This window comes from Arachis ipaensis, chromosome B8 (assembly GCF_059453495.1).
Source record: "Arachis ipaensis isolate K30076 ecotype BB chromosome B8, ASM5945349v1, whole genome shotgun sequence".
Lineage (NCBI taxonomy): Eukaryota > Viridiplantae > Streptophyta > Magnoliopsida > Fabales > Fabaceae > Arachis > Arachis ipaensis.
The window spans coordinates 11772852-11780456 of NC_142443.1; the positions used below are offsets into that span (position 1 = coordinate 11772852).

General features: G+C 41.2%; 1 non-coding gene across 1 annotated transcript; it reads left to right on the forward strand.

Moving 5' to 3' along the window:
• The first annotated feature begins 7497 nt into the window (after positions 1 to 7497).
• LOC148547219 (small nucleolar RNA R71) lies at positions 7498 to 7605 on the forward strand. The gene has a single exon (XR_015897220.1). It is a non-coding gene; the product is annotated as a small nucleolar RNA R71 (small nucleolar RNA).

The window sequence follows — 7605 nt, forward strand, 5'->3', positions numbered from 1 at the left end:
GCCACGAAGATTCTGGTTAGGAGATCTAAGAGATATTCATTCTAGCTTAATTCATGTAGAACAGAAGTGTTTGTCGGGCACGCGTTCATAAGGGAGAAGGATGATGAGCGTCACACATAATCATCACCTTCATCATGTTCTTGGGTGCGAATGGATATCTTAGAAGCGAAATAAGATGAATTGAATAGAAAACAGAAGTACTTTGCATTAATCTTTGAGGAACAGCAGAGCTCCACACCTTAATCTATGGAGTGTAGAAACTCTACCGTATGAAATTACATAAGTGAAGGTCCAGGCATGGCCGAGATGGCCAGCCCCCTAAAACGTGATCAAAGGATCATAAGGTAATCCAAAGATGCCTAATACAATAGTAAGAGGTCCTATTTATAATAAACTAGCTACTAGGGTTTACATGAGTAAGTATTTGATGTATAAATCCACTTCCGGGGCCCACTTGGTGTGTGTTTGGACTGAGCTTAAGTGTTGCACGTGCAGAGGCCATTTGTGGAGTTGAACGCCAGTTTTTGTGCCAGTTTGGGCGTTCAACTCTGGTTTTGGATCCTTTTCTGGCGCTGGACGCCAGATTTGGGTAGAAAGCTGGCGTTGAACGCAAGTTTACGTCATCAATTCTTGGCCAAAGTATGGACTATTATATATTGCTGGAAATCCCTGGATGTCTACTTTTCAACGCAATTGGAAGCGCGCCATTTCGAGTTCTGTAGCTCCAGAAAATCCACTTTGAGTGCAGGGAGGTCAGAATCCAACAGCATCAGCAGTCCTTTTTCAACCTCTGAATCTGATTTCTGCTCAAGTCCCTCAATTTCAGCCAGAAAATACCTGAAATCATAGAAAAATACACAAACTCATAGTAAAGTCCAGAAATGTGAATTTAACACAAAATCTATTAAAAACATCCCTAAAAGTAACTAGATCCTACTAAAAACATACTAAAAACAATGTCAAAAAGCGTATAAATTATCCGCTCATCACAACACCAAACTTAAATTGTTGCTTGTCCCCAAGCAACTGAAAATCAAAATAGGATAAAAAGAATAGAATATACTATAAATTCCAAACTATCAATGAAACAGAGCTTCAATCATATGAGCGGGACTTATAGCTTTTTGCCTCTTGAATAGTTTTGGCATCTCACTTTATCCATTGAGGTTCAGAATGATTGGCATCTATAGGAACTTCAGATTTCGAATAGTGTTATTGACTCTCTTAGTTCAGTATGATGATTCTTGAACACAGCTTCTTTATGAGTCTTGGTCGTGGCCCTAAGCATTTTGTTTTCCAGTATTACCACCGGATACATAAATGCCACAGACGCATAATTGGGTGAACTTTTTCAGATTGTGACTCAGCTTTGCTAAAGTCCCCAATTAGAGGTGTCCAGGGTTCTTAAGCACACTCTTTTTTTTTTTTTTTTTTGCTTTGGACCTTGACTTTAACCGCTCAGTCTCAAGTTTTCACTTGACACCTACACGCCACAAGCACATGGTTAGGGACAGCTTGGTTTAGCCGCTTAGACCAGGATTTTATTCCTTTAGGCCCTCCTATCCACTGATGCTCAAAGCCTTGGGATCCTTTTTAATTTCCCTTGCCTTTTGGTTTTAAGGGTTATTGGCTTTTTCTGCTTGCTTTTTCTTTTTCTTTCTATTTTTTTTTCGCCTATTTTTTTTTCTGCAAGCTTTGTTCTTTGCTGGTTTTTCTTGCTTCAAGAATCATTTTTATGATTTTTCAGATTATCAAATAACATGTCTCCTAGTCATCATTCTTTCAAGAGCCAACATATTTAACATTCTTAAACAACAACTTCAAAAGACATATGCACTGTTCAAGCATACATTCAGAAAACAAGAAGCATTGTCACCACATCAATATAATTAAACTAAGTTCAAGGATAAATTCGAAACTCATGTACTTCTTGTTCTTTTGAATTAAAACATTTTTCATTTAAGAGAGGTGATGGATTCATAGGACATTTATAACTTTAAGACAAAGTTACTAACTACTAATGATCATGTAATGAAGACACAAACATAGATAAGCACATAACATAGAAAACGAAAAGCAGAAGAATTAAGAACAAGGAATGAATCCACCTTAGTGATGGTGGCATTTCCTTCTTGATGAATCAATGATGTCCTTGAGCTCTTCTATGTCTCTTCCTTGCCTTTGTTGCTCCTCCTTCAGTGCTTTTAGATCTTCTCTGATTTCATGAAGGATGATGGAGTGCTCTTGATGTTCCACCCTTAGTTGCTTCCAATAATTGTGTGGAAGAAAATGTATCCCTTGAGGTATCTCAGGAATCTCTTGATTTGCAGTCAAATGTTCTACCACTGAGCTATAGACCCTTGATGGAAGCTTTTGTCTTCCCTTTCCTCTTTCTAGAGGTTTCTCTGGCCTTAGGTGCCATCAATGGTTATGAAAAAAACAAAAAAGCTATGCTTTTACCACACCAAACTTAGAATGTTGCTCGCCCTCGAGCAAAAGAAGAAAGAATAGAAGAATAAGAAGAAGATATGGAGGAGATGGGTGGGAGTGTGTATTCGGCCATATGGGTGGGATTGGGTGGGAGAGAGATGTTGAATTTTTGAAGGTAGTGGGTGTATGGATGTGAGTGGTAAATGGAAAAAAAAAAAGAAGGGATGATCATGAATGGAAAGAGAGATGATGAGGTAGGTGGGGATCCTGTGGGGTCCACAGATCCTGAGATGATCCTGTGGGGTCCACAGATCCTAAGGTGTCAAGGCATTTACATCCCTACACCAATTTAGGCATGTAAAATGCCCTTGCACACAACTCTGGGCGTTTAGCGCCAGGTTGGTGCCCATTTTGGGCGTTCAACGCCCCTTTGCTGCCATTTCTGGCGTTGAACGCCAGAACCATGCTTGTTCTGGGCGTTCAGCGCCAGGATGCTCCCATTCTGGGCGTTCAGCGCCAGAACTATGCTCTGTTCTGGCGTTTGAACGCCAGACAGATGCTCCTCCAGGGTGTGATTTTTCTTCTGCTGTTTTTTATTCCGTTTTCAATTTTTATATTTATTTTGTGACTCCTCATGATCATGAACCTATAAAGACACATAACTAAGAAAAATATAGTTAGATAAATAAACATTGGGTTGCCTCCCAACAAGCGCTTCTTTAATGTCAATAGCTTGACAGTGGGCTCTCATGGAGCCTCACAGATGTGCAGAGCTTTGTTGAGACTCTCCAACACCAAACTTAGAGTTTGGATATGGGAGTTCAACACCAAACTTAGAGTTTGGTTGTGGCCTCCCAACACCAAACTTAGAGTTTGACTGTGGGGGCTCAGGTTGACTCTGCTTGGAGAGAAGCTTTTTCTGCTTTCTCTCCATGGTTGCAGAGGGAGATCCTTGAGTTTTAAACACAAGGGAGTTCTCATTCCATTGAAGGAATATTTCACCTCTGTCAACATCAATCACAGCTCTTGCTGTGGCCAGGAAAGGTCTTCCCAGGATGATGGATTCATCCTCTTCCTTTCCAGTATCCAGGACTATGAAATCAGTAGGTATGTAAAGGCCCTCAACCTTTACTAATACATCTTCTACTTGTCCATAAGCCTGTTTTCTTGAGCTGTCTGCCATCTCTAGTGAGATTTTAGCAGCTTGCACCCCATAGATTCCCAGTTTCTCTATTACAGAGAGGGGCATGAGGTTTATTCCTGAACCAAGGTCACACAGAGCCTTAAAGATCATGGTGCCTATGGTACAGGGTATTATGAACTTTCCAGGATCCTGTCTCTTCTGAGGCAATGTCAGTTGATCCAGATCACTTAGTTCATTGATGAACTAGGGAGGTTCAACTTCCCAAGTATCAATGCCAAATAATTTGGCATTCAGCTTCATGATTGCACCAAGAAACTTGGCAGTTTGCTCTTCAGTAACATCCTCATTCTCTTCAGAAGAGGAATACTCATCAGAGCTCATGAAGGGCATAAGGAGGTTCAATGGAATCTCTATGGTCTCTAGATGAGTCTCAGATTCCTTTGGTTCCTCAGAGGGAAGCTCCTTATTGACCACTGTTTTTGATTCCGTTTTCAATTTTTTGTTTATTTTGTGACTCCACATGATCATGAACCTATAAAGACATATAACTAAGAAAAATATAGTTAGATAAATAAAAATTGGGTTGCCTCCCAACAAGCACTTCTTTAATGTCAATAGCTTGACAGTGGGCTCTCAAGGAGCCTCACAGATGTGCAGAGCTTTGTTGAGACTCTTGGTGCACGAAATTGTGATCTCCAGGCTCGAACAAATCCTTGTAATGGCTCCAAAGCTTGGTGCTTTGATCTTAATTCATAATTGTCACAACTTCGATACAACTAACCAGCAAGTGCACTGGGTCGTCCAAGTAATACCTTACGTGAGTAAGGGTCGAATCCCACGGAGATTGTTGGTATGAAGCAAGCTATGGTCACCTTGTAAATCTCAGTCAGGCAGATACAAAGTGATAATGGTGTTTTCGAATTTAATATAATAAAATAGGGATAGAAATACTTATGTAATTCATTGGTAGGAATTTCAGATAAGCGTATGGAGATGCGTTCATTCCTCTGAACCTCTGCTTTCCTGCTATCTTCATCCAATCAGTCTTACTCCTTTCCATGGCTGGCTTTGTGCAAGGGCATCACCGTTGTCAGTGGCTACATCCCCTCCTCTCAGTGAATAATATGCTCACGCACCCTGTCACGGCACGGCTATTCATCTGTCGGTTCTCGATCATGCTGGAATAGGATTCACCCTCCTTTTGCGTCTGTCACTAACGCCCAACAATCGCGAGTTTGAAGCTCGTCACAGTCATTCAATCATTGAATCCTACTCGGAATACCACAGACAAGGTTTAGACTTTCCGGATTCTCTTGAATGCCGCCATCATTCTAGCTTACGCCACGAAGATTCTGGTTAGGAGATCTAAGAGATATTCATTCTAGCTTAATTCATGTAGAACAGAAGTGTTTGTCGGGCACGCGTTCATAAGGGAGAAGGATGATGAGTGTCACACATAATCATCACCTTCATCACGTTCTTGGGTGCGAATGGATATCTTAGAAGCGAAATAAGATGAATTGAATAGAAAACAGAAGTACTTTGCATTAATCTTTGAGGAACAGCAGAGCTCCACACCTTAATCTATGGAGTGTAGAAACTCTACCGTATGAAATTACATAAGTGAAGGTCCAGGCATGGCCGAGATGGCCAGCCCCCTAAAACGTGATCAAAGGATCATAAGGTAATCCAAAGATGCCTAATACAATAGTAAGAGGTCCTATTTATAATAAACTAGCTACTAGGGTTTACATGAGTAAGTATTTGATGTATAAATCCACTTCCGGGGCCCACTTGGTGTGTGTTTGGGCTGAGCTTAAGTGTTGCACGTGCAGAGGCCATTTGTGGAGTTGAACGCCAGTTTTTGTGCCAGTTTAGGCGTTCAACTCTGGTTTTGGATCCTTTTCTGGCGCTGGACGCCAGATTTGGGTAGAAAGCTGGCGTTGAATGCAAGTTTAAGTCGTCAATTCTTGGCCAAAGTATGGACTATTATATATTGCTGGAAATCCCTGGATGTCTACTTTCCAACGCAATTGGAAGCGCGCCATTTCGAGTTTTGTAGCTCCAGAAAATCCACTTTGAGTGCAGGGAGGTCAGAATCCAACAGCATCAGCAGTCCTTTTTCAACCTCTGAATCTGATTTCTACTCAAGTCCCTCAATTTCAGCCAGAAAATACCTGAAATCACAGAAAAACACACAAACTCATAGTAAAGTCCAGAAATGTGAATTTAACACAAAATCTATTAAAAACATCCCTAAAAGTAACTAGATCCTACTAAAAACATACTAAAAACAATGTCAAAAAGCGTATAAATTATCCGCTCATCAACTCTCCAACACCAAACTTAGAGTTTGATTGTGGGGGCTCTGGTTGACTCTGCTTTGAGAGAAGCTTTTTCTGCTTCCTCTCCATGGTTGCAGAGGGGGATCCTTGAGTTTTAAACACAAGGGATTTCTCATTCCATTGAAGGACTATTTCACCTCTGTCAACATTAATCACAGCTCTTGCTGTGGCCAGGAAAGGTCTTCCTAGGATGATGGATTCATCCTCTTCCTTTCCAGTATCCAGGACTATGAAATCAGCAGGGATGTAAAGGCCTTCAACCTTTACTAACACGTCCTCTACTTGTCCATATGCCTGTTTTCTTGAATTGTCTGCCATCTCTAATGAGATTTTAGCAGCTTGCACCCCATAGATTCCCAGTTTCTCTATTACAGAGAGGGGCATGAGGTTTATCCCTGAACCAAGGTCACACAGAGCCTTAAAGATCATGGTGCCTATGGTACAAGGTATTATGAACTTTCCAGGATCCTGTCTCTTCTGAGGCAATGTCAGTTGATCCAGATCACTTAGTTCATTGATGAACAAGGGAGGTTCAACTTCCCAAGTATCAATGCCAAATAATTTGGCATTCAGCTTCATGATTGCACCAAGAAACTTGGCAGTTTGCTCTTCAGTAACATCCTCATTCTCTTCAGAAGAGGAATACTCATCAGAGCTCATGAAGGGCATAAGAAGTTTCAATGGAATCTCTATGGTCTCTAGATGAGCCTCAGAGTCCTTTGGTTCCTCAGAGGGAAGCTCCTTATTGATCACTGGACGTCCCAGGAGGTCTTCCTCCTTGGGATTCACTTCCTCTCCTCTCCTCACAGGTTCGGCCATGGCGCTTATGTCAATGGCCTTGCACTTTCCTTTTGGGTTCTCTTCTGTATTGCTTGGGAGAGTACTAGGAGGGATTTCAGTGATCCTTTTACTCAGCTGGCCCACTTGTGCTTCCAGATTTCTAATGGAAGACCTTGTTTCATTCATGAAACTTACAGTGGCCTTAGATAGATCAGAGACTAGATTTGCTAAATTAGAAGCATTTTATTCAGAGTTCTCTGTCTGTTGCTGAGTTGATGATGGAAAAGGCTTGCTAATGCTAAACCTGTTTCTTCCACCATTATTAAAGCCTTGTTGGGGCTTTTGATCCTTCCATGAGAAATTTGGATGATTTCTCCATGTTGAGTTATAGGTGTTTCCATAAGGTTCACCTAAGTAATTTACCTCTGCTATTGCAGGGTTCTCAGGATCATAAGCTTCTTCTTCAGGAGAAGCCTCTTGAGTACTGTTGGATGCAGCTTGCATTCCATGCAGACTCTGAGAGATCATATTGACTTGCTGAGTCAATATTTTATTCTGAGCCAATATGGCATTCAGAGTATCAACTTCAAGAACTCCCTTCTTCATAGGCGTCCCATTACTCACAGGATTCCTTTCAGAAGTGTACATGAACTGGTTATTAGCAACCATGTCAATGAGTTCTTGAGCTTCTGCAGGCGTTTTCTTTAGGTGAATGGATCCACCTGCAGAAGTGTCCAGTGACATCTTTGATAGCTCAGATAAACCATCATAGAATATATCCAGGATGGTCCATTCTGAAAGCATGTCAAAAGGACACTTTTTGGTCAACTGTTTGTATCTTTCCCAAGCTTCATAGAGGGATTCACCTTCTTTCTGTCTGAAGGTTTGAACATCAGCTCTAAGCTT